Here is a 27,399-nt window from a genome sequence, read left to right as displayed (position 1 = left end):
GATGCTACTTAGAAGTTTCTCAGAAGCAATGAAAAAAAACACGGGAACAAGACAAGCACCAAGACTTTTGGTAGAGAACTGTACTAATAATCTGATGTACTGATCCGTTATTTTCTAGAAGAGCTTTTTTTGCTTTAATTCCCTGTGTGTGGGGTAGGGCCCACTTCTGCTCATTTAGACCACCTGAAGGATATAATTGAATTTCCCAGCATGTGGTAGCCAAAGTTGTAATTACTTTCAGGACCTATGAGCACTGGAGCCTCCATCTGTGGTGAGTAGCTGCTTACCAGCTGTGGCTAATGATGAGGTGCCTCTCTAAGGACCCTTTGGATGTGCTGCCCAGAATGGAGTTGGTCCAGCTTGTTGGTTCCTTGTTGTCTTTAGGTGGCTGATGGTGTTGTGGAGCTGTACCTGCTGTACATGCTGAGAAGAACAGAAGTAGTTTTTGTGGACTGAGCTTTGTAGATATCTGCTAAAAATTATTGGTGAGTATTGATCTCTACCTTTAATGCCCTCTTGCAGTAGCTTAGCTATAATCATCAGAATGGAAGATAGTGAGAACTCACTGCAGAAAGTCTTTGTGTCCTTTTTCATTATATCCTAGCCTCTCTTCAGCTGCCTGATTGAAAGGGTCTTTTGAAAAATATTGCTTTCTGAAGGGATAATTATACCTTCAAATGTTGAAACTCTGTTGCTCTGATGTTTGAAGTTGGCAGTAGAGTTAAACGTGAGAGTCATCTTTCCTAGTTGGGCTTTTGGCTGTACTGAGGTCTGGGCCCCCAATCCCTTTGCTTGGAGGGACCAGTCCTAGTTATGCTGAAATAGGTCTGTAGTAAGAGCTATTCTTGGTCTGGCCTGGGGTGACTTCTCCTTTCTCCTCTGAAAAGAGAAGTGCTCCTTTTGAACTATTTTAATCTCAGCTCTTACTTCTGTTTCATGTGAAAAGCCTGTGTCCCTATGGGATGTGGTATTTCCCTTTCCTCGAGCCTTGCTTCTATAGTATCTCTGACTAGCTCTGCTTCCAGAAACCAGCTTTGACCCTGGAAGCAAGGAGGAGTCTCAATATTTTTCTGACAAAGAAAATGTCTTCTTGTTCCCAGAGGAGCACCCATATAAACCACATGTGCCCCTAGTCGCTGACCCAGCAGCCACAGTGCCGTGTGGCAGAGGGATGTTTCCAGAAAGGCTTTAATTTGGGGAAGAGGAGGAAAGGTGCTGTCAGCATGCAATTGCAGCTCCACTGAGACATCTTGGATCTCTGCTATGACTTTGCTGATAATTGAATTGAAATCAAAACATAACTGCATTGCTCTCATGCTCTGGTTGCTAAATAGCAGTATTGTGGATGAATCAGAGTTACTTCAGAGAATCTCTTTAATGTAGCAGAATTGCAGCAATCAGGGGATAAAGTTAGATTTAGGAGTATCTGGTAAAGGAGCTGATTGGAGTTCAGAGGGAAGCTGCTTTTGTTCAGCCTTTCTGTGAACAAGGTTATGGTCCAGGGGAATTAGCAGTGCTTGAGGGTTAACGCCTCATTCCTGCTCTGCTCCTGATTATTGCCTCATAGCTTTGTGTGGATGATTTTTCTTCCTGTTATTTTTTTCCCACAAGCTGAGTTCTTGCTTCCTCAACTCTTAGTGTTCTGTAAGGTTGTTCATTTCCCTGTAGAAAGAGCTATATGGGCAATAAAATGCTTCTCCAATCATCCCTTCTCCCTCGCTCCAATCCCATGCTAACCCACCAAGATGAATGGCAGGGATTGCAATTGCTCAGTATCAGAAACTGCATGTCAATGGTTGGAAGGACCTCGTGGGACTTCACACTATTAATCTCTAGAGACAACCTTATATCTTGCTTTCTACAATGATGAATGATGCCACAGCGTTGTATTGCTGCTATTCAGCACTCCTTCATGTAGATCTCATGTGCATCCTGCTGTCATTCCCATAGCGCATCTTTGCCATCTGCTGCAGCCTTTAATGAGACCGTACTCTTCGAGCCTTGCACAAAAGGATTAATCTAGTGAGAGTGAGGGAATATAGGAAAAAGATAGAGGAGTCTTAGAAATCAAAGCAACCCAAGAGAATACTGTTAATAGTTAGCATGCTGCAGAGAGCTGACAGAGATGTGCTACCGACATGGTAAGCTGAGGTAAGCAGGAAGGGGTGCTGGCTCTCTCCACTTACAGCAATGATGACAGGCAACAGCTGAGTGTTTAGCAAGGAAGCCTGTGTCTCAAGGCACTTCTGTCTGGCCAAATCTAACTTCCTGGTTTTAAAATGCCATAGTCATGTATATGGTGAAAGGAAGGCTGACTGCAGGGGTATGTTTCACTATAAATTTGTGAGCCAAAGACTTCTTTGAATTCATTTAAATCAATGGATTTATTTATTTTTTTTCCCAGCTTGAAATTGACACAGTGTTTCCATGCACTGTAAACTGACAAAAGGAAAATAATTGCATGTGAGAATATAATCAGGTTTAACAAGGGCCAGAGCAAGGTGCTTGGTTCAAGGCAATCCCACATATGAGTACAGGCTGGGATAAAAACTTGGGAGCAGCTCTGCAGAGAAGGACTTAGGGGTCCTGAGGGACAAAAAGCTGGACAGGAGTCAGTGTGCTCTTGCAGCCTGGAAGACCAGAAGTATCTTGAGTTGCATCAAATGTGGGGTGGCCTGCAGGGAGGAGATGATTGTCCCCATCTATTCTGTCCCTGTGAGGCCCCATCTGGATTACTGCTTCCAAGCCTGGAGCCCACAGTACAGGAAGGATGCAGAACTCTTGGAATGGGTCCAGAGGAGCTACCTGAAGATGTTCAATGGGCTGAAGCACCTCTCCTCTGAAGAAAGGTTGAGGGAGTTTGGCTTGTTTAGCTTGGAGAAGAGAAGGATTTGGGAAGACCTCACTGTGGCCTTCCAGCTCTTGAAGGGAGCTAACAAGCAGGAAGGGGACCAACTTTTTACAGTTGCAGTAGTGACAGGACAAGGAGGAATGGCTTTAAACTAAAAGAGGGGGTGCTTAGGTTGGATGTTAGGAAGAAATTCTTTATTCAGAGGGTGGTGATGCGCTGGTGCAGACTGTCCAGAGAAGCTGTGGGTGCCCTGTCCCTGGAGGTGATCAAGGCCAGCTTGGATAAGACCCTGGGCAGCCTGATCTGGTGGGTGGCAGCCCTGCCCATGGCAGGGAGGTTGGAACTAGATGATCTTTAAGGTCCTCTTCAACCTAAGCCATTCTATGATTTTTAAATTAAGGCTCAGTTATGCTCACATTTTACCAAACTCTAGTAAGCAGCCTTGTGAAAAGATAATAAAAATCCAATCTGTTTTTTCAACCTTTTCCTTGCTGATAGGAAAAACAATGCTCAAATTGCCTGTGTAAAAGTGTTTTTTTCTCTGTTGAGCGTATACAAACTAAAATTTTACAACTTTTATCAAGAATTATTCTAGCTTTATCTGGAATTGTCTTTACGTACTTTACAGTCTCTTTAGAATTGGGGGGAAAAAAAAAAAGAAAACAGCCTGTAGGTTTTGTAGCTCTACAAAAATCATACCCTGTTGTTTGTTTTGTTGTTGTTTTTCTGAGTAGAGATATTAGGTATTGGGGATGATCTGATTTATACATTCATTGATGAGCATACAGAACTGATATGTGGTCTCATTTCTGACGCAGTCTTAGTTGGATCTACTGAAGTTCTGTGAAAGAATGTTTCCATGTGTGCGCGTGTAGGTGTATTTCAGTTTTGTGGAAGATGGGATACCCTGTAGTCTGAGTTCTTGCTGTGATATGTTGGCACTAATCTAACTCAATCTAGATCAGAACAAATGAATCTACTGTTTTTGATCTGTAGGTCAAACCTATTGCCTCTTCTAATTATCTGCATGACAACTTGCGTAAAAGGCCTTTATGCTTCACAGGCTGGCTAAAGGCATTGAAAATAGATTTTTATTTTTGTTCTTGAACCAAGAACTTCAATTTCCTCTTGGGATGGGGCTATCAGTAATAAGGCATTTCTCTTGCTAGCCACAGATGTTAACCTGTCTGTACTGTAGCCTTATATGATTTGAAGTATGCACTATTGACTTTATTCCTTGAAGAATGCTGCTGAGGATTAAGGCAAAGATGGAAATTATTCTAAGGCTGTCTAGGGCCACTTGGTGAAGTCTGCTCCAAGATATATCTGGCACTCTCTTTGTGTAAGTAAAGGAGGAGAAAAGATGTGTACAGGGAAGTAAAATTTTACCAGACCAGGTTTCCTGTGCAGAACTACAAAGTAATATGACAAATGATTTCCAGCACTCTTTGAGGTCAGCACTTTCAGAAGTCTTTCCAAAACACTTTGGTTATGGTAGCTGTACACCTTTTTGTCTGCTGTTTCAAAAGTTTCTGCCTATCAACACAACTGTTTCCCTGTGTAAAGCTGCCAGACTGGTTTCATTCTGCCTGTTGAGCTCACTTATTTCATCTTAAGTCAGATGTTTCTGGGAGAAGCTCTGAATTTGTGTGATGTATGTAACTCTCTCTCAAGTTTAATAACCATTTGGACTGAAAAATAGTAGGAATAACAGACTGGGGCACTTTCTTACCTGTTAATGATATGTTATTTCCTCATGAGAGGTAACTTATTTTACGTAAGTCTAATGATCTCTCTTGTTGCCTGGGACATGGTTTTCAAGTAGTCAGTAATAATCTTGTCAACACTACAGAAGATTTTTTAAGTTTGTTTTTGCAGTTTCTATAGCCTCTCCCAGGGGAAATTTGAGTATTCTTAAGAGATAGCAAGAGGTACTCTGTGACTATCTATGTTGTAGATCCATAGCATGTGTCAGGGCTCCAGGCATGCTGATATCTTCTGGAGTATTTCATGTTGATCAGAACTTCTCTTAGGAAAATAGTCATTGAATAGATGGGGGATACAGTTCGTGAATTACTCAAGTGTCTACAGTTGAGCAGAGTGTTTACAGTTACATGAAGGAGACAAAATATATTCAACCTTCTCTTCTTTGATTTGAAAATAGCCAATTATGACAAATCTTTGGTCCCAGAGCTTCAAGATTTTTGTGTAAGATGAATGCGGACTTTCTCAGAAAGTGAGATGGAGAAGACCTTGAGCTTTTCAAAGGGACACTGATTAGATAGACATAAAATGATGCTTTTTATCAGTAGCTCTTCATTTAATGGTGATGAGGATCCTATGCTTGTGCAAGTAGAATAGTGTAGGGAAAAAGGGTAATGTCTACCTGTGATGGTTCAGATGGAGGGAAGTGCACTGAAGGACAGAAATTTAAGTTAGGTCCCTGAGTGTAAGAAAGACAAAAACCTCAAGATATCCTGGATTTCTGTGGAAATAACAGTACTACTGTAGCAGTCACTTTCTGGAATCACAAATTTGAATCTGAATCTCCTATGTTCCAGGGACACAGGATAGTGCACAGCTTCTTGTCTGCACAGATGGTTTCTTCATTGCTGCTATTTTTCTTCTGTTGTTTTGCTTTGCTTTCCTTAAGTAAGAAGAATAACAAAGGCACAATTTCCTCAGGAGGAAGAACTGAGGCAGGGAGAGCAAAGGAAGGCTTCCATTTATAGGATAGAAAAAGTATTTCCTTCCCAGCTCTAACACTGCTATTTTACCAGTTTAGACACGATTTCAGGTAAGCAATGTCTCCATTTTGTTGGGAAACTTCTAGGGGGGAACAAAAAAAGTTTCCTCTTAGGAACAATCTGTTTCCAATATTTTTTGGCTCCTGCTCAAGTCTAGAGCTCCTCAAAGATGATCTCTCATCTACTTCCACTCTCCATGTTCAGCTTCCAAGGGAGGCAAAAGGTGCCTCAGGAAGGGGGAGCTTTGTTGTTCATACTTGTGGTTAACCAAGCTTGAAAGCTAACTCAGCTTTGGTATGAGTTGAACTTTGTTTTGGCCAAGGGTTCTTATTCTATTAACGTAATTCCCTCATCGAAGTTCATCAAAGCAGTTTATGGGAACTTGTAAATAAGTGCTCTTGTCAGAGGAGAAGGGAAAGCAACCACCTCTCTCAAAGATGAGAGTAGCTTGGCTCTTTTCCTCGGGGTGGTGGAGGACAACAGCAAGTACCAGCAAAGCATAAAACTCTGAAAGAGTAGCGAGTAACAGGGAGGAGCAGGGATGACTTAGCATTTGGAGCATGTTATAGCTTTTGTCCCAACCTTCTCTGTAGCTTCTCAAATTTCTTCTTTTACCACTTGGTGCTCTTGTGCTGCTGTAGGGACAGCATACTATTGGACAGGTTGTGCTCGGGGCCCATGTTCCCTGACTAGATGGAACAATCCAACAGGTTTTGCAGGTGTTCCTGTGTACAGATTGGTTCAAGCAGACACTGGCATGCTACCATGCAGCCAATAAATCCTGCAAATCAGTGCTTACTTAATAGAAAGCCCTGCTGTTCACAGCTTTACTCCAAGGAAATGTGTTTTTGTTGCTGCATCTCTTTTTTTTTTTTTTTTTTTTTTTTTTTTTTTTCTTTCCCACTTGGAGCTTAGCCCTGTTGTCTTTTCCCCCAGATAGGTTTTAGAGCACAGCAAGGATAAATACAAAACAAAATAAGTATCATTAAAAAAAGAAGGCTGCTGAAGCTTTAGATGACAGATGAAAGCCATTGAAACTAGGCCAATTTACATCTGTATTACTAGGGGTATTCAAAATACGGAGTTGTTGTTGAGGACTCTGTCATTCTATTCTATAAGTAGTCACATGCACATAGATTGTAAATAGAGCCACAAGACTGATCCAAGGTATGAAACACCTCCTCTGTGAGGACAGGCTGAGAGAGCTGGGGCTGTTCAGCCTGGAGAAGGGAAGGCTCAAGGGAGACCTGAGAGTGGTACTTCAATATCTAATGGTGGTTATGAGAAAGAGGGCGATAAACTCTTTAGCGAAGTCTGTTGTGATATAGGACAAGGGGAATGGTTTCAAACTAAAAGAGGGGAGATTTAGACAGCTGGATATAAGGAAGTGTTTTACAAGAGGATGGTGAGGCACTTGGATGCGTTGCCCAGAGAGATGGTGGATGCTCTGTTCTGAGAGACATTCAAGGTCAGGCTGGAGGGGGCTCTGAGCTGCCTGATCTAGCTAAGTGTCACTGTTCATTGCAGGGGAGTTGGACTAGGTGACCTTTTAGTGTCCCTTCCAACTAAAAAGAATCTATAATTCTAAAAGACAAGTCTACCAGTATTGTCTTTTGGTATTTTTTTTTTGTTATTGCCGTTGCTGTTTATGCCTAAGTGTTTACCGTGTGTCCCTCTGCAGTCAAAAGAGTGTGAATATGAACATGCATCTTTTTTTACTTCTGGTCCTTGCAAAGAAGGATGATGCTACCCTCCTCCTTACATAGCAAAGTTTTAAACCCCTTCTGTTTTGTGATATGCTGGGAGAAAAGGAAATCTCAAGTTATGCAGGGCTACTAGAGAAATAGGCAGGAAACACAAGTGCACGGAGGAAACATTTGGGTAACAGAGGGGATTTTGAGCTATGAAAGCTGATGAGTTGCACATGCTAAAGGAACAATGTGATTCTCAGTGTGTTTTTTTGTTTTGTTTTGTTTTGTTTTTTTTAAATTGCATGATAAAGATCCCAGGCTCTTTGCTTAAAGTTTAGGTTTTCCTGTCTAGGCTGCTTCATTCTTATTTCAGGCTACAGTAAATTGGAAGAAATATAAGCTCTACTGAGATCCTACCAACACAACCTAGAGCTATTTTTGATACTGCAGAACAGCAACTCCAAGAGGTGAAAAACTGAACTTGTTTCCAGAAGCAGAGGGGAGGGTTTCTGACAGAGCCTATCCAGAGGGTGGCATGCTGAGCCCTTCGGCATGCAGGGGTATGGGACTGTAACAAGAAGGTCCAGCAGGCAGGTTATGGAGGCTGACTGCTGTAACTAATGCCTTGGTGTAAGGACAAATTCTAGAGGCAGCTCTTCCTGCCCATACGTGTAGACATCACATCACATCACTGGTCTCCAAAGGGCTGCTGCAATCTCTTGGCAAATAGGTCTTATGGGTTTCACTTGTTTTGCTTCCTTTGTCCTTTCTAGCCATTTCCCAGTGAAGACATCACACTGATGGTTAAACAGTGATACTACTCCTGGAATGGGAGGTATTTCCCTCTGGCAAGTAGTGCTAGGATGACCTGAGCTAGGCCGTTTGCTGTTTGTCCTTGGAAGTTTCTCCAAGCTGGTGAGAAAAAGAACCCAGAAGGAGGTGTTGACATAGGAGAAAGGGACTGTCAGCGTCAAGAAGCTTTGAAAATTAGAAATTGAAGGGCTAAAAAAAATCAGCTCTTGTTGATATTCTGTAACTCATGTCAGAATCTGGCAACTCTAATTTTGTAAATACTACTCCCTCTCATCCCTCTTTACATCAAGTTCATGTGAACTTTGTAAAGAATCTTCAGTGACTGGCATGTCTCTGGAACTCATGCTTTAATCTACTCTTTTAATAGTAATAAAATTACACAACAGTGTTTTTAGTGGGTTTCTGGTCATTTGTTTCATTTGCTCTTTTACTACTCACAGCTGATGCTCTATGACTGTCAAAATGTGCAGTGCCTTGAAATTGTTCATATCCTACCTTGTTTGTGTGAAGGGACAGAATAGTCAACAAGGGGACTTCCTAAGGAGCTTAGACTGGTTGTAATGCTATGGTTTTTAAAGGCATGTGGGTCCTCTGAAGTTTTGTACCTAGCTTTTCTTGCAAGAGGAGCCTGTTCCCATTTTTTCAACTGGACAATGTGTGAAAAGTAACATATTTGTCGTCTTTGGATTCTGGGTTTGAAAATCCATCTTGTATCCAGTTGTAAAAACCCTTTGAAAGTCCCCAGTTGCAGAAGCTGTGACAACTGGCTGAAAGCATCCCATAGACTTGTGAGGAAAGGCAGCAGATGCTGAACGTGCAGCCTGTGTGAGGCCAGGGGGCTCAGTGGTGCATTGGGGAATTAATTTGTTGCAGATGCTCTTGCTGTGACTGAGCCAGTGAAGGGAGGGGGAGAGAACCACATTGTCTCTGGACCTGCATGCTGCTAATGAACATTTTCCCTCACCACCTGAATTGCTGTGTACAGTTGAGATGGATAGGAGCCCTCGTTTGAAACTCTGTGTGGCAAAGAATTAGGCATTCCCTGCGCCCTTTCTGCCTTTCAATATCTGAATTACTCTCAATGTTTGAGAGAGGAGTATAGCTGCTAAATAAGGGAGAAGCTTCCTGTAGTCCTTGAAACCATATAGCAAATGAGTACTTTGCTAATCTTAGATGGGCTTTGATGTCAGCATTTCTAAAAGCTCTGCAAGATCCCTTTTCACTGTAACTATAATAAAAGAATATCAGAGATGACTTTTGAGGTGGAACAAAAGCCTGTAATCGAATTTCCAGGTATTGTTGCACTTGCACATGGCACCAGGAAAAGCACTTCAATGTGGAGGAACTTGAAATCAGATTAAGAAGTTGCAGGCATTTCAGGATTTTGCCATCATTAATTCATTAAGCATCTTCTGCGGGAAAAGCTCTTAAAAACTAAAGTATTATCAGTGTGTTACTGAATGGTTAAAAATGAGAGTTTGCACTCTATTTGAGTTTATTCTGTTTGACAGTTCTTCTGTGGGATGGTGCTTCACAAGACTGCCTTTCTGTTCCCTGCAGTCATCTTATTCCTCCCTTAACTGTTCCCCTCCTGGGCCCTGATACTCACAGAACAATCATAATCTTCATGGCTGTGGCATCTGCAGCTCCCACAGAATCTGGTGAGAAGACCAAATGCTCCTCTCCTTAGGAAACTAGCACAGCTTCTCTGCTTCTTTGAAGCCAAAAAGAAGGTGGTGACATTGGAAAAATATTACTGTCCATTTCAGAGACAGGACCTCACATCTCAGTGAGATATATCTGTGAAAAACTAAATCTGGGCTTTTACCGATGTTCTGAAAAGGAGATGGGAAAGAGAGCTTTTGTGTTTTGGCTTTGCTGTTCCACTATATGAATAAAAGATAGGCTTCAGCCCTTTGGTCATGGTGTTATACCCTGTAACATTTGGCAGCCTGGACTGCAGAGGGTAAGGAGCCCTCACGCAGGGGAGAGGATGATGATATTATTTTACTCAAATGCTATTGTCCAAGTGAGTTTTGACTTCTGTTTTTTTGTTGTTCATGGTTTCAGAGATTGCAACAGCACAGTTTCAGTGTACTCCTTGATGCTCTTGCGTGTGTGTGTGTTACTTGCTTATTTCTGCTGTTGATAGAAGTACTAAGCTCATCAGCATGGAAGAAACCTGTGCTGTTTTGACTTAACTGAAGCAGTGTGGCTGTCCCTGGCTACCTGGAAAAATGGCATTCATTACTTTTCAAAACAGCAAAGGAAATGTTTTTCAGATGTTGGAAGACAGTGAATGTGGATGAGACTTGAGCTGGAAAAGGACCAACTCCTCCAAGATCCAAAGTGTTTTCTGTTTGGTTTGCTGTGAATAGCTCAGAGAATTGGTAACTATGAGCCGTCTGATGTGACCCTCACTGGTAATGCAGCATCAGCTGTTTTGGAGCTGGCTGATCAGTGAAATAAGCCAGGTCGTTTGGTTTCTGTGCCAAATGCACATGTTCACATCAGGAAGCAAAACAGGGACTTGTGCTAATTGACACTGCAGCTGGCCATCTGTATGCAAAAGGAGCATGGGTCAGCCCCAAGCATGTGGAGTGGGAGACAGAGTGCCCAGGCTGGGGAAGTGTCTCACAGCTGACAGAACTGGAAGCAGTGGGAAGCTGGGCTGGAGCTGATCTCACTTTAACTATGGCTGGGGCTTGCTGGAGGTGTGACTCATCCAGTGAGAAGTGAGGCTCTGGCTCCAGGCTGTGGTGGCCAGGAGAGATGGGAAGGGTCGAACACCTTCCCAGACAGGGCAGTATGCAACAGCTGGGTTGAATACAGGCTTCTCTGCCTGTGGGAAATGCTGGTTGTGCTGAGAACACTTTGTTCCTATTCAGCATGCCTTGACAGCCCTGGTATATGCTGTTTTAGGGCTGCATCAGGGCTATGGCTTTGGTTCATCTGCCATGGTCATTTTTGCTGTCACTGTCTGAGGTTTCACTAAAAAAGCATCAAGGTGGAAGGGAATAAGGAGAGCAAATTAACTAGCATTATCTTTATTTCAAGTGAAGTTAATTGCAAATGAGGTGTTTACTAACAGGAGTTGTGAACACCATCTGCGATTACATCTACTCAAGAACAGATTGAAACTTAAGAGCTGAGCAAAATGTTTGTAGCATACCTATTTTCAGTGAATGTATAGAGTTTCTTCCATATGTGTGACTCTGTCCATTCTCCTAAAATTCATCTGGGGAAAATAAGTGAATCATTTCTCATCAGGCTACAAGAATCTCACCAGGGTTCCTTCAACACTCCTCTGCGTACATCTTAATTTCCTGTAACTGTCCTCATCCACTTCCCATAGGTGCCCATGGGAGCCTTGTTATTGACCTCAACTGGAAAAAGGATTGCTTCTCTCTCTCATTATAACCACTATTAATGGCATACTTCTTGTATGCCTCCATCACGGGGGCCATTAACATAATAGGTCAGGAAGAATCAACTCTGCCTATGCCCCTTGAAGGGGTCCCTGCAGAGTGGGAATGAGGAGTGCTGGCTGTGTGAGAGGAGCACCTGGCTGCTCTATGAACACTGGCACCTGAGGCTGTCAGCAAGGGCATCCTTTGCCAGCACTTAAACCCATACATATGTGTCTTGGGGAATGATACGGGTGACAGGCTGAAAACTTCTCCAGTCTGAAGCTCTTTAATTGCCCCTTCCTAAAGCAGCCCTTGGGGTGAACTGGTGCTGGGTTGCTTGTTACTTGCGTGGCCTCTGTAGGCTCCCTGCAGAGCTGGTGGGTAGCAGAGATGCTGGGTTACACTCGGAGCTCACCTTATCTCATTGTGTTCCCAGAGTAACTAGAAAGGAATTCTGGGGAGTTCTGCTGATGTAAATGGTACTCTGCCTCCTGCAGTGGCCTGACAGAGCATACTTATCTTCCGTTGCAACACTAGGAATGCCTGAATTTTAGACCTGACCTCAAATGGAGAGGCTGGCAGCAAATTTAGTGAGGAAAAAATACAAGGACGGAAGAGTCCTTGAACAACTCCACATGCTTGTTCTAGGGGTAAGTTACAGGTCCACAGGGAAGGTCCTGAGATATCCAGGGCACCTGAAAGCCACATAGGACTTTTAGTTAGTTAGGCTACATGCATATAGGACCAGAGATAGGTGTACTACAAGATTGTCAAGACTGGGAACTGACCACTAGAATATATACAAGGTCATTGTACTCTCCAAAGAGACCTGAGAAAGGCAACTTCTTTCCTCTGTAAGACCCCAGCGGCAGGAGGAGGCTGATGCTGGTAGTTTTGTGCCCACGCTCACAGTATTTAGTTAGCCCTTGAATAAGGCGTTTGAGGTGGGAGGATGAGGCATAGTCTTTCTGTCCTGTGCAGAATGCGAGCTATGGCCAATCTTGTTCCAGCAGCATTCCCAATGTCCTGATCTGTCCCAGGTGTATCCTTTCGTGGTGCTTATCCTGAGAGGAACATGGTGTATATTAAGTGTGGGATAGGCCTGCGGTTAAAATCTGGCTGCTGTTATGGACCTCTCAGCCTGACATCTGTCTTGACCATTTTCCTGAGGCTATACAGGCTAAAGAGGGTGTGGAGGAAGAGATAAGCAAAACAATCTTTGTGCTGGGCAACATACAGTTTTCAGTTCCATCATATCAAAAGCATCAGAATTCAATCTGGATAAAGGTGAACTGGGTGATGTTCTTTGTGGGGGAGGGGGATCATAAAAGGGGATTTGAAAAGTGCTTGTAGTTCAGCACATGACAAATATGCAGAGCTTGCTAAGAGCCATAAAGATCTGTAATTGCATTTGTATGGATTATGCTTATCCATGAACTTGTAACCCATGGGACCTGGCCATGCTGGGCTAGAGAAATGCAAAATTATTGGATGCTACTTTGTGATGAGCTAGTACAGGCCTTTTTTACTTAACCCTGGTAGGTCCTTTATAGTAAGGTGCTGCTGCTCTCCAGTAGTTCAGATCCTGGCTGATGTTGTGGCTAGTGAATAAGTCTCAACCGTACATTTAGGCAGGAAAACCCCACCACCCTATAAACTTGCTCTAAGGAACAGAATAATATGGCATTTATTTAAATATGATTTAGGAAATTACTTGTGTGGTTTTACTTCTTTACTGTGCCGTTGGTTATGTAAATGTAAGTGATGTAAACTTAAGTGATCTTAAAACTGCAGATCGCGTTTCTCATTGTTCATTTCTCAGGAATAAACTCACCCCAGCTTTATCTATTGAACATTTCTGGCTTAGGGCTGGAGTTTCAGGGTCCCAGACCCCACTGGGTGGCTCAGTTCAGGCTGATCACTGCTGTTTCACTGCTTGATCCCCAGCTCTCCCTTTTGCTTTAGCAATTGCTCAGATATCCTTGACAGCAGCTTTCTAAAATGTTTTGTCTGACATAGTTTCTTAATGCCTCTGCTGTGACAGAGGGAACATGATTTCATATGCTCATCTAAGCCTCTAAAGATTTCAGAGATTATTGAGGAATGTGGGTACTCAAATATTCACCTGCAACTGGTACTCAAAGGAGGCTGTGGCCACGCTGGAATACCTCGCACATTATTTAATAAGACTAAGAGATAAATTACTAATATCCAGAAAGTGGGGCATGGATCAAGTAACTGACGTTTTCCATCAAGTATCCTCTGTGCTCAATGGGGGTGTCAGAAGGGCTTGTGATAAGAGCATTAACACCTGTAGTACTGAACACTTCATCTCCCTGAGGATCAGCAGTGAAATTACAGTAGTTGATGACATCAGTTCCATATCTGGCCAGGCTGTGATATGTGTTGCAGAGGTTGTGCTACTAATGTAGATGGAGGCCAAGCTGGGGAGGTCCCATTCCTGCAGGTTTTGTGACCATAACTTGTTGGACTCTGAGTCTATCCAATGTAGTTTCTTTAAAGATGTAGGAAGCCAGGCAGGGCAGATGAAATGTGGGCTTCCACATGGCACTTTGCAGAATCTTTCTGAAGCTTTTGTAGGAATCCAAGGGGAGAAAACATAAAATGCACCTTCCAGCTATTGGGGGCAGGGAAATAACAGGGAAACATTCATGAAGGGGCAGAAGGTCTCACAAATGCCTTTTTGGAAGACTTAGAACAGCAGCAGATAAATTTCTGAAATCCCCTGTTCTTGGGAACTGCTGACCTGGTGTGAGTCTTCTTCCTGGCACGTACAGCAAGCTAACCTAAAAATGCTCCAATCTGCGATGCTGCCATCTGCTATGGGATAGAGGAATCTTCATAGTAGCTAATAAAGTGGTTGCTCTCTGTTAGCTTTGTGTATTCTTCTAGAAATGTGGATAGGCCTTGATATCTTTCCCAAGCTCCAAGACCTTTCATGAAGTCAAAAGGCAAGAGGATGTCTAAATCATAGACCTGGCCCAAGCACTACCTGTAGTAAATTGCTACTGATTCAAGAGGTGATAGGATGCAACGCTTTAAGTTATGGGTATGGGAGGAGGGCAGAGGTTCTTGCGCTGGCTCACGTGTTGGACACTCAACACAGGGGTGCGTAGGCAAATTGCTCTGCCCTGCTTGTTTTAGCAGAAACATTGCTGGACCCATCTAACAGGAACGCTTTGTAATTCAGAGTAGGAGGGTGATGAGTATTATAGTCCATTGGTCTTGGTTTACTCTAACATATTAAAAAAAAAAAAAAAAAAAAAAGCTATCCTGTTTTGAGATCTCTAAAATTCAACAAAGTGTTCTCTCGGTTTTAGTCACAGATTGCATGTAAACTGGGTGGAAGACAGTGTCTGTTCTTGATGTCATCTGTCCACTGCTGACCAGATTGTTAAGAGATGTACAGCAGCTTCATTAAGGAGTCAGCAAACTGGAAACAGGAGGGAAATGTAGCTCTGAGGGTGGGAGTTGAGGGGATGGTGAGGAGAAATATCATGTTCACATGGAGCACTTGATATTTGAAACTCAGTACCATTTGCAGAGTGAACTGATCTCTGTGGTTCAACATTATATATGAAATGCTGCTTTGCCAGCATTCCTGGGGATGAATGTCCTGTTCCCTGCTTCAGTGGAGCTCAATAGAGCTGCTTCTCTTGGTCCACAGACTTCTTGGCACCAGCACCCATGATGTAGCTACTGAGTCAGGACAGCCTCAAAGGTGTTGTAACTCCTGCAGAGCTGCTTTAAAACTGGTTAAGCATCATCTGATGGAGATAGACGTGCTGGAGCTCTCATAAAAAGCTCATGCGTCAAAGTGTAATCTGACTCAATAGCGTTAATCTGACTCAATAGCGTGCTAGGCCCTGTGTACTCATCGTGAAGGGTGCCCTTAAGGCATGCAGTGCAGTTTGGGGTGGGTTGACAGCTTAGGCCCTTCCTGCTGTGCAGGCTGCAGGAATGGATGCTGACTCTCAAGGACAGAGAAGGGATACAAGCTCATGTGCCTGTCCACTAACTACTCTCTAAACAGCCCAACCAAAGAGAAATGATCTGCTTGCCTAACAAGAGGGGTTTTCTTGAGGTAGCTCCAATTTCACATCTTGTCCTGACTGTGAGTTTTGTCTGAGCAATGAATTGCGCTGCTTGCAAAGGGGTGGCAGTGACTCATGCTCAGGACCGATGTGGCAGATATTATGTATGTGGCCACTTCTGTTGTGATAGAGCTGCAGAGAGGGTGGGTCTGTATTAGATACATAATGAGAGGTAGAGCCTGTTTTGGAAACCTTGTTCTTATCGAATGACAATCAGCATTGTTGACTTTCATCCTTTTATTATGGACCAAATATTCCTTTTTTTTTTTTTTTTTTAATATAGTACTGCAGTGTCTTTACCCCTCAGTATCTACCATGTTTTTGTAAAAGAGTACTTAAAGGTGGGGGAAAAAAATGGTTGCAGTGTTTTTTGGATAAGAGTTGTAGTAGAAATCCAGGGTATTGTTTTCCTTAATGAATATAATTACAGCAATGTTGCTGCCACTTTTGTATGCATAAGGACCTCTAATGCCTTATAAAACTTTATAGAGAGGGGACTCTGAAATAAGTTGTGTCTTTTGAGAGGATCTGCCCCACTGGATATCTCCTGCCTCACTGAATGAAAAATGTCAGGCTCGTGATCAATTTGTGGAAACTTTGAAGTGTCTGGCCAAAGCATAGAAAGCTGTTTTCTTTTTATTGCAAGAATAAGTTCCTGTCATCCCCTGCAAGGAGCTAGGCTTGTACTTCACTTCTGCAATGCCTATCTTCTGGTGCGACGTTTCAGTCGCAAATGTCATCATTTTGAGATTTTATGAGCAAGAAATAGATGAACTAAGAGTGAACTGTCTAATATCAGTTTCAAAGGAGAGAGATTTCAGAGGAGCCCTACTGTAGTTCAGATGCAGTGGGCATCTGTGCCCGCAGAAGTCAGCGGTCCTTATCTCGTTGTCATCTGCTTTCCTTAAGCAGCTCAGCTGTTACTTTTGCAGGGGCTGGAAATTGTTCCTTGTGCTTAAATCTGATGTTCAGGTCAGTGCTGTCTGCATAAATGCAATTAAGAAGTGAAATATGCATACTGGCTGCTATTGCAAGCATACCATGTGAATATCTGTCTAATCTTGGGTTTCCCTAGCATCTTAAGAACAGAATATGGGAGCCGTATCAGAGTGTGGTGCCTCTTGCCTCAGTTTTTTTCTTCTGGTATCACTGTTTGGCTTTCCCTGGAGAACTCTGCATGATGCTGAACACTGAAATGTTCCCTCCAGCAAAGCTCTTAAAGGATTACTTTTACTTGCGATTAAAAGTAGCAGGGAATACTTGCTAGATCTGAGACTTTCAACAAAGCTGTGCATTTTACTTTCTGGGCTTTTTTTTTTTTTTCTTTCCCCCCTTTTTTATTTAGTTGGGGGTTTTTTGTGTGTGTGTTTGTTTTGTTTTTGAAAGCTGTTAGCGCTGCCTACCAGGCTTGGGAAGGAGTGCCATATTCAAGACTCAATATGGGAGAGAGTGGGAGTAGGATAAGAAATTGTATGTTGAGGCATAGGAGAAGTTTTCTGTTTGATTCTCATTCATTTGGATGACCTCTAAATGTCCCTTCCAACTCTAAGTATTCTATGATTCTATGGTTCTATGTTTGTATAGTAAGGTAAAATTCACTAGGCAATTTTAACTTCGTATTCTCAAAATCACTGGTGTGTTTATGAATCCAGGGGTCTCTGCCCTTCATCTGTATGGGGTAGCTTAGGGTTGTCTTTTGGGTGTGAGAGGCTCTCCTTTGGGGATCTCCTGTTTCTCTAAAGCACTTCACATCTAGTAACCCATCTGTGCAGTAACCATGTGGGACTGGTGTATTAATCCCAGCTGAGAGTGGTAAAGCCAGGTGTAGAAAGCACAGCTGAGCTCTGGAAGGGGCAGGAGGACAGCCTATTCTTGACTCTTGAATTTGTCTTTGTGGTATGACACGGCAAAGGAGCTGGCTTTGCTCTTGAAAACATGGGAAAGAAGGTGTGTGGGCGTGTTACTCTGGTGTCTCAGGCTGAAGTTGATGAGCCCCAAAGGGATCTTGAGTTCATAGTGCAGATCTATGTTGTGGATCTTTTACCTTTCCTTCCTGGGAATCACTGCAGCAAGCCTATGCCTGCCCAGAATGTGCCTTCTGCCTCCTGTTTCAACTGCACAAACTAAACTTTCTTGCCTAGCAGGTCATACCTTGTTCATGTTCTTGCAGTTGTAGGGAAAAGGCTTTCTGGTGTTTTGGGCATTCAGGCCAAAGACAAATGGTTCTGCTCCATATTTGGCTGGCCTCAACCTTTTGCATAAAACTACCATGGCTGCCAACCTCAGGGCACTGACAACATTGCTATATTCTTCCTAGGTGGGCAGGCCCTTTTTCCACGTTTCACGGATGTTTTTCTTTCCTTTCAGTTTATCCATGAATTCCTTGCTCATCCACACAGGCTACCTTTTCCTGATTTCTTATTCTTAGGGATTCACTGATGTTGCACTTGGAAGAAGTGATGTTTAAGTGCCAACCAGATCTCATGGGCCCCCTTACCTTCTAACACTCTACCCCATGGGATTTTCCCCTATTAACTCCTCGAGCTAAAAATACTTTTTGTGATAAATGGCCCAATATCCATTAATAGTTCCAGAAGCAAAACCTGAATCTTACCAACCAATACCTTTTACTAAAAATAAGCAGGCTCTGTTACCAGTTTAAGGGGAAAGTGAGTAAAGAAGGCCTGAAAGATCATCCCCTTGGCCTCAATATTTCTTCTAGGAAGAACTTGGTAAAGACCACAAACTAAGGTTGCAGAAGGGGAAACATTAACCAGGCCTGGTGATTTATTTGTCTTTCAGGACAGAACCTTACAGCTTTTTTCTTTCTGTTTTTTTTTTTTTTTTTTTTTTTTTTTACTGCAGATTCTTTATTTTAATAGGATTATTAAGCCCTGACTTTTAAGCAGATCCAATCATACCGAATTCAGAATATTGGGGAAAAACAAACAAAAAAACCCACAAACAAAACTCACAAAAAAACCCAACAAACAACCAAAACCATGAGAGAATAGAGGTTGATGATGCCTCACTGTTCCATGTCACAGCCAAGGAGCTGCTGAGTGCTGCTACTGCCACTCACAGCAGTGGGAGACATTTCAAGAAGAGCTGGGTGTTTGGTACAGCCGTAGTGTATATTCATTCAAAGAATATGGGGCACTTGATGAGGAGACAAAAAAAAGATCTTTCCCATCAGGATTAATGGAGAGAGACTGGCTTCGCTTACTGCAGCTCATTATAGAAAATTAGCGATGACAAATAACGTATGGCTTTGAGAGGCAGTGTGCTCTTTTCACCTTTTCCTTCTCATTTAATGAAAATAAGCTGCAATAGATTGATCAAATGCCAGTACTCTGAGCCAAGATAGTCAGTGTCTGATGGGTACTGAGCTGGTTGGGTTTCTTTGTTTTGTCTGCCTTTGCAGAGGACTGTAGTTCAAACAACAGTCGTGGTGGTCTCTGAATTACTCCCTAAAGACTGATGATCTAAGGAGGATGATTTTGTGAATGAGACACCAGATGCCCTTCTCTTGGGCATAAGAGAGCTCTCTTGCAAAAGCAGGATGCCAAGAGCCAGGCACTGAAGTTCCCCAGTTCTCTGTTTGAGCAGAGCTCTGGATCCAGGTCTCTGGAGTTTATTTATACAGTGCTATGAATGCTGATTATGTTGCATGGATTTAGTGCAAGAACAAGCTTCTAAGAGAGAGTTGAGACAAATAAGAAGAGCATTTTTTGCCCTCTCTCCAGTCTGTAGACAGTTACCGTCTTTTTCCTCCCTACTACTTTTATTTAGGTTTGTTTCCATGTATGGTTGCTTTTCTGCCATAGAGAAACCTGGTTGAAGGCAGTCCTTCCTTTTCCTCTGAATTGGTGGCCAGGTGGACTGGGTGTGAATGTTGCATCTATAACCCTGATCTTACTTGGACTCTTGAGACAAAGGTGTCCTCACTGCTGGCCAAGAAGCGGGCACATTGGTCAGTGTCCCTTTATCTGTCCCTGCCTAGCCTAGCTCTGAACTCTTCTGTAATAGCTTTAGTTTTGGTATCACAGGAAAGACTGACAACAAGCCCTTCCTTAATATTCAGGGAAATGGGGTTTTCCAGCTTGTAGCCACTCAACTGCCCTATCCTCTAGCTTCACCTCTGCAGATAAACAGTACTTATTAAAGCATTTATGCTATCTGTATTTTGCTGTTGCTTTTTCATTTTTATTATTTTATAGCCATTAAGGGAAATGCTTATGTTTAAGGCAGAGTACTGTGACCCTTCTTCAATGACATACATACAATGCAGGCTTTAGGAGGCTGAGTTGTGGTGGCTTCTGAATCAAGCATGCTGCATCTAGGTTGTGGGAGGACTTCTTTTCACACCTTCTAGGAAGAAAAACAACTCTAGCTTTAACTTCCAGAGTTTCTTGCTTCAATGGCCATTCACTCTCCTTGCAAGAAATGCCTTGTCTTCTCTTTGTGGAGCATTCTGCTAGACAAAACAGCCTGTAGACACTGGAAAGCCTTCCCTGAACGTGAGTGGATCACATCTTGGCATTTAGCAGGCTAAGTTATTCATACTGAGCTCTGTTATTCTTTTGTAATAAGAGAGTTTTCCTAACTTCCAGTCAATCTTGTACCTCCTTTCCTGAAACCAAATCTGCTTTTATACTGTGGGCACAGCAGAACTGGCAGTGCTCATGAAGTCCACCAGGCAGCGTGGGCAAGTGGCAATGCCATGTTTCTTGGGAAGTTGTGGGCAACCATTTAGCTGCTGCTGTAAGAATTCCTGCTGCTGAAAACTCCTGCAGCATAGGGATGTAAAGAAGTAAGAAGCTGTGATAGGTGTGTGCTGACAAGTGCCTGGCTTCAGGTTTGCTGCTTATGAGTCCTGCATTAGGGCTGCTTGTACTGGGAAGCCTGAGTGTAGACACAAAGCTCTGTGTTTTGGGGGCAAACCAATACACTCAAGGTTTGTGTCTACTTGGTGAGACAGACGAGAGGGGTGCATTTTGGCATTTTTCAGTCTCTGTTGGAAAAATAATAGATGTGACATTCTTTTTTTCCCCTTGTAAATTGGGTTGTCATTGTGGAAAGGCTTTTTAATTTTCCATTTCTACAGTGAGATCTATCATGCATCTTTTAGCTGCCACTCTGATTATTTTCCTGTTATCTCTCTTTTTCTCCACTTAGTATTCCTGTATTGCAGCTTATTATTATGAACTATTTGTTCAACTTTGCAGGCTATTATAAGAACAAATAGCCCAGTGATGTATTGATTTTTACCTGTGTCTTTGACAATGCCCCAACACCCCCTTCCTTAAGATCTTATTCAACAAGGAGAGAGGGACTGAATGCCATGCATGTTAAGAAGATGACTTTTCTTTACTCACCCAACCTCATATGCTCTTTTCCAAGGTGTCATACTTGAGACTTCATCAGAAATTTAGGAGAAATGCTTTACTGTGTCTGCTGGTTTGGCTGCTTTTCAGGTTCAGAAAGAATCTCTTGCATCCATAGGGTGTTTTTTTGTTTGTCTTGTTTTAAATATCTCTCTCCAGAAACTTGTATTATCCTCTTTAGTAGTGCAGAAAAATATTCGCATGTGCGTAATATTTTAGAGCTTCTTTGTAGCATATGTTAATCTCGGAGACTAAAAAAATCTCTTGGTCCCAGTCTCATTTTTAATAGGATAGTAAGCTAAGAGGATACATGAGGATTATTCTAATCTCACCCTGAAGCTCCCTCCAGCTCTGCTGCCTATCTGGGAGCTGTTATTTTACTTCCTTCTTGAGTGCTCTAGAAAAAGTGTGCTTATCTTGATTTAACAAGTAACATAGCAAAAGGAAAAGACTGAATGTCAGGCTTCAGAAAGAACAGATTAATTAATTGAGTGAGGAAAAACATTAGGCTGGAGCTAAAGACTTCTTGGGGATGCCTGTCCCCTTTGCATCATCCTTCTTTCTGCCCTTGGGTATGTTTGTGTGTGCAGGTGTTAAACAAAGCTCAGTCCTCCTCCTCTAATGCAAATACACTTTTGTGGCTGAGGTGAGCTGATGCCTCTTCCTGCACTTCCCAGTGCTGGAGTGGAGGTTTCTGTGCACAGAGCTTTGCCTACTCCTCAAACCTCTTGAGGGCTAGAATCTTAGCTGGGAAGAGTATGTGTGCCAGGCAGAAAAAGGCATGTTCGCAGATGGTGAGAGACCAGTATCTACCTGGAGGTGACAGCATCCTAGCATGTATGTATGAAACTACTGATGGAATGGCCTCAAACTGTTGGATATTAGGAAAAACTTTCTCTCTAAAGAGTCATGAGGCATTGGCACAGGCTGCCTAGGGAGGTAGTGGAGTTACTGTCTCTGAAGGTGTTCAAGAAATATGGAGATGTGTTACTTAAGGACATAGTTCAGCGGGAAATACTGATAGTAGTTGGACAATCAGACATGATGATCTTAAGGGTCTTTTCCAACCTTAATGATTCTGTGATAGTTTTGTAGCTGATGTAGACATACATCCCTACACCCAGCCCTTCTCCAGGGGGAGTGACACAGGCAGGCTAATGCAATCCAGGGCTGAAGGCACACCTGTCTGTATAGCTCACCGTGACTCTAGCTTTGAATGTATTTTTAGGCTGTTTCCAAAAGGCAGCACAAAATTTGGCAACCCTGCCCAAGGCAAGGGGTTGGAACTAGGTGATCTTTAAGATCCTTTCCACCCCCAGCCATTCTGTGATTCTGTGATGATTCTATGAATTTCTCAAGTGTAGGACTCACTGTTGTCAAAACATAATAATAGTCATGCGTATTTTCTCCTTTCCACTCCTCCCTCTCCTCCTCATCCCTCTCTCTCCAGGGTGAAATCTGTGAATGCTTGTGCACTGTAAGGAATCCAGGCAGACATTTGGTTAGTTAAAATAATGTTTCTCTTTATTTGAAAGCTTTCTATCCACAGCTAAAAGGCAGCTGATAAGTTGCATAGTACACCTTCTTTGTGCTTTTTTTTTTTTTTTAATTATGCTTATTATTCAACATATCTGAGAAGGAATGGTTACTGGCTCTAACTTCCCACAAAAACGGTGAAGTTAATGGAATAATAAATTAAAGTAATAGTAGTCCACATTATAAAATAAATGTTAATACATACAAATATGATAAGAATGATTGATTTGGCTTTCCTTTTTTTTTTTTTTTTTTTTTTTTTTTTCTTAAGTGAAGGAGTGGAAATGTCTACAAAAGATTGTACTACTGAGAACACGAATGCAGTTGTCCTGTCCCCGTGAGGGTTATAGTCCCTGTTGCTGCTGCTGCCATGAGGAAAGTCTCTCACCTCAGCTGTGGGCTGTGGCTGATCTTGGCTTTCAGACACTCAGGATTGTAAAGGACAAAGCTCCACAAAATCCTCAGCATGAGGGAGAGAGGAGCGGTGCAGTCTTAGTGCACTGCATATCTGGGCTATCTTTGCAGTGAGCTTATAGCTCTGTAACTGCTCACTACTCGAAGTTTATGGTATTAACCCATAAGCAGCCTTAATATCATAGTAGGAGAGATTTATATATATATAAATTTATATATATAAATATATATATATATTTATATATATATATATATATAAATATATATATATTTTTTTTAAACCTATATTCAGGTGTATTTCCATGAGCATCTTTTGTCTAACAATTGTGTCCCCTGTGCCCAGGCAGGGTTCCCCATGGCTTTTCATGAGCTGAATGTCGGTGAAACACAAGCTGCCATGTGCTTGTTGGTTTCAGAAAATGCTAAATATACTGAGGAGAGGCAGGAAGCTGCCAGGGAGAAACAGGCCTGTAAGAGCAGTAGCAGAGCATCAGAGACTTCTGTCTGAGACTAGAGTCATGGGAGCAGTACTGGAGTCCATGTAAGGTAAAGGTCCAAGCATCTTTACCACACTACAGATGCTGATCCATATATTATACAATGAAAAAGTTGACCATGTTCTGAATTACAGGGCTGTAATTCTATCCTGAGGATCCAACGATTCCAGGAACCACCTGAGCTGTGCCCCTGTATGCAGTCATAATCTGGTTGTACGTGGCAGCTGCCTAGCACTTTTTTTCTTTCCTATGTCCTTAACACTGAGGTAGAAGTTTCAGCCAGTATTAAAACACACAAAAGAAAATGAACACAGTTGTAGTGGGCCAGTAGTTCAAGGACCTTCAAAATTGGCAAAAACTTTCCCAATGTGGCTACAAAATGTGTAACTGAAGAAGCAGAAACAAAGTAGTCTTTAAAATGTCATACTAACAGTATCAAAGTACAGTAATGAGTTGCAGGACACTTGTTTGTTCTAGTGGCTTAAAAAAGGAGGCCAGTGATAATTTGTTTGTAAGTTCTCCCTCTGCACTAGATGGCAGAAGTAGAACTTTGTGATATGAGATAATATCAGATACATTTGGGTATCCAAGTGTTCAATCTGAATTCCTTCAAAGATTTAACTGTTTTGAGCAGTGATCTAAATATAGGTCACTTGTGTTAGCTGGCTTCAATGGAACATTGCTTCTCTTTCCTATTACAAATACATGTTTAAGTATACATATGTGTCTGACAGGAGTTAAAAAAAAAAAAAAAAAATCTGCATTCCTTCTGGAGTTTATAAGAAGGAAGATCAAAGTAATACAACAGTAATAGTAAACTTTACAAGGCAACTTAAATGACATATTGGTCATACCATACTTAAATAAAAGGAGCACAAATCACCAACAAAGTATTCTGTGTGTATTTTACAATCCCTGTAATACTAAAACAACTTTATATTAATACCTAATGAAAACAGTTGAACTACTGCTGTAGGGGCTGCTGTTAGTTACCTTTTCTGTACTCAATACCATTGAGTAAATAAGCTTCAAATTTCACTTAAAAGAACTCTGTTAGCTTGAATTTCATCCTGTTGATTTAATTATTGGTAGGAATGTGTAAATACATTCAGTGTAAGAAAGCTGCTAAAGCCAAAGGGGGGGGGGAAATTAAAAAAAAAAAAAAAAAAAAAAAAACCACAAAAGTTCTTGTTCTTACAGCTATTTTTTTGAGAAATACTAGATGTTCCAGCTTTAACACTACATTTTTTAAATGGGAAAAAATCCGTGAGTAAGGAAGACAGATACTGTTTACAAGTCTTCAAGGAGAACATTTCACTGACATTAAAGGCAACTTTGCAGACTCACTTGAAATGTATCAATTTGTAATCTACACATTTACAAGGGATGCTCTGCTCTGAAAGCTGTTTCCCAATCTGTGCCAAAACATGCGAGGCTGTGTAGAATACTTCTGATGATAGACCTCCAGGCTCTGTTTCTCCATAATTGATTTAGTTATTAGTTATGCAGGGAGGGAAGAGATCCCTGAGGCTTGGTAAAAGAGTATTCAGTTACTAAAAGCAGCCCTTTGTGTATTAATGTCATCCTACCAGCTCTTTCTGCTCATTATTCCTTCGAGTCCTGCTTTCCTGGATACCAGCTGTCACAGAGGAAGTCTCCAGCTTTTTCGTCCCCTGCCTCCCTGGCTGGCTGAAGTTGCAGCAGCACGGTCTGGAGCGTCTCCTTCACCACCTGGATCTCCCTCTGCAGAGACTGTGCAAGCTTTATTAAGGAATAATTCTATAGGTGATTGGCAGCTCCTTTTCTCTTTCCAAGTTATTTAATAAATGGTTGCTCTGCTCAGAGCAGATGGCCATGGCTATCTAATTGTAGTTTCAAGTTCTTCCAAATTATTTAGATTAAATATTAATACATTTATCTCACTTGCTTTTTTTTTTAAAAAAAAAAAAAAAAAAAAAAAACAGGCAAAGTTCTAAAGTAGCATTATTTAGCAGTTATAAAATGGGGAGGGAAGGGAAGATACTGCTTGGATACCCTTCTCATGGGAAGGAGGGAGATGATGCTATATTGAAAAGGCAACCACACAAACTGTTGGTTTCCTGCTGGATACAGGGTGGATTTTGAAGCTGGACACGCAAACCAACAACCACATTTCTGTGAATGAAAGCTAAGGCCATCTTCAACCATACTGAAGCCAGTGTTCCCTGATGTACAGATACAATTACAGGGCAAGGACCCCAAACTGCAAATGTAAAAGGCTCAAGGGAAAAAAAAATAAGCTCAGCTCTAGAAGTAATTCACCAATTGGAGGATTTACAAGAGAATCAAAAATGCACTTTTTCATGGGGAATGAAACAGGTTGACACCAAAACAACTCACTTTAAAAATACAATGCAGAGGAAGAATAATGCACAAGGACAGGCTTTATCCTTTATGGAGACCATCCATTATGAAATGTTGTTTTACCCAAACATGATGTCAACACAATGTCAACAAAAGAAAGATGGCCTTAGGTTATGCAATCATAAAATGTGAGTTTCTGCCTTTGAAAAATTGTGACTACACCAAACCACAGGAAAGCCATTCAAAAATACCACTACTTCAGGTAGTTACAGGCCTCTGAAAGCCCTTTTGGCTGCTTTTGGTTTTCACTTCCTCAAAATTTCATCTCTGTGTGGTTGTATGTTTTTAGTATGATGATTTAATTCATTCACCAGGAGTAATCATGCATATTTCTAATTTCTGGACAGCTCTAATAAGGTAAGTAGATTCTGTCTCTGACTACTCACAGGCAGTCACAGCAGCACCCAGTAACTTCTTATCCTAGGATCTCAAAACACCATACAAGGACAAGTCAATTATGCCTCACAGCTTCTCCGAAGTAAGAAACATCATTATTCTCTTATAAGTGCTCCTGGACTGTCTACCACTCTGCAATTCAACCAAGAGGCTCTGCTGAAAATTCTTCAACATATGAACACCATGAAGCCTCTGAAATTTAATTACTTCTGATGTGCAGCCTCTGACTACATGCTGTTATTTATAATATCCCAAGCAATTACAAAATTCTTTTCAGGTATAAAGAAAAATTAAAACATTTGAAAAATTGGAGGATGAAAAAAAATAGGTGGGAAAATAAACTCTTAACCAATAGAAAGATGGGGGCAACGAGAGCAATGACTGCTTAGTTTTACCTACAGCAAGATTCAATAAACTCTTTGCGTTTCAATAACAGTGTGGTGTTACTCATAGCTCCACAGTCAGATGTAGATCTGTAACTATCAAGCAAGTCCTTATGGCTAGGAAAAATACATGACATAAGGCTGAGCATGGAATTTCTATCCATGTTACAGAGGTTATGTCTGAATCATCAGCTTTGCTCATTTTAAAAATGAAAAAAAAAACAACAAAACAACCCCCCCACCAAAAAACAAACACATGCATTTGCATGGGTCCATATGTAAATGCCCCCCTCATGCTTAAATTCTCTATCCAGTGTTGCAGATGTTGAGCCAGTATCAAAGGCAGTAGCCCTGAACAAGTTTCAGCAAGGAATATGTTCTGGTTCTATTATCTTCCAGTGAAAAATTGGCAAAATATCTCCAATGTAGCACAAGTAGTAAGCTAAAGTACTTGGAAACAATATCATACAAATTCAATCCATTATCAGCAATAACAATGCTACTCTAATGTAGTCTTGAAGCTTTTTGCCCATTTGACTTTCTCTTTGAAAAAAGTCTTGTGAAAGATCTGTCAAGATCCTCCTGAAGAAGGATATTTGAACTCACATCATAGCAGAATCTACGATTGTCAAGAAGATAAAAGCAGATCTGTCTAATGATTGTCTGCCTAATGATTGTAGAGTTGCTTAATTTTTAGTGAAAACAAAAAAGGGGGCCACTGGTTCATCAGCAGATCTTCTGCCTCCTAGCACAGAT

General features: G+C 41.8%; 1 protein-coding gene and 1 long non-coding RNA gene across 2 annotated transcripts in view; one reads left to right on the top strand and one right to left on the bottom strand.

Annotated features, from left to right (window-relative positions):
* The window catches only part of DISC1 (DISC1 scaffold protein), a 249,596-nt gene that overhangs the window by 26,712 nt on the left and 195,485 nt on the right, over positions 1–27,399 (bottom strand). The gene's annotated exons all lie outside the window — the stretch shown is intronic.
* On the top strand, positions 186–25,592 carry LOC122187177. Its single transcript, XR_006181254.1, has 4 exons — positions 186–271; positions 385–485; positions 25,054–25,246; positions 25,574–25,592. It is a non-coding gene; the product is annotated as an uncharacterized LOC122187177 (long non-coding RNA).

This window comes from Lagopus leucura, unplaced genomic scaffold, assembly GCF_019238085.1.
Source record: "Lagopus leucura isolate 7727_CA_CO unplaced genomic scaffold, USGS_WTPT01 Super-Scaffold_73, whole genome shotgun sequence".
In the NCBI taxonomy this organism is placed as follows: Eukaryota; Metazoa; Chordata; class Aves; order Galliformes; family Phasianidae; genus Lagopus; species Lagopus leucura.
This window is presented reverse-complemented; position numbering and strand designations above follow the sequence as displayed.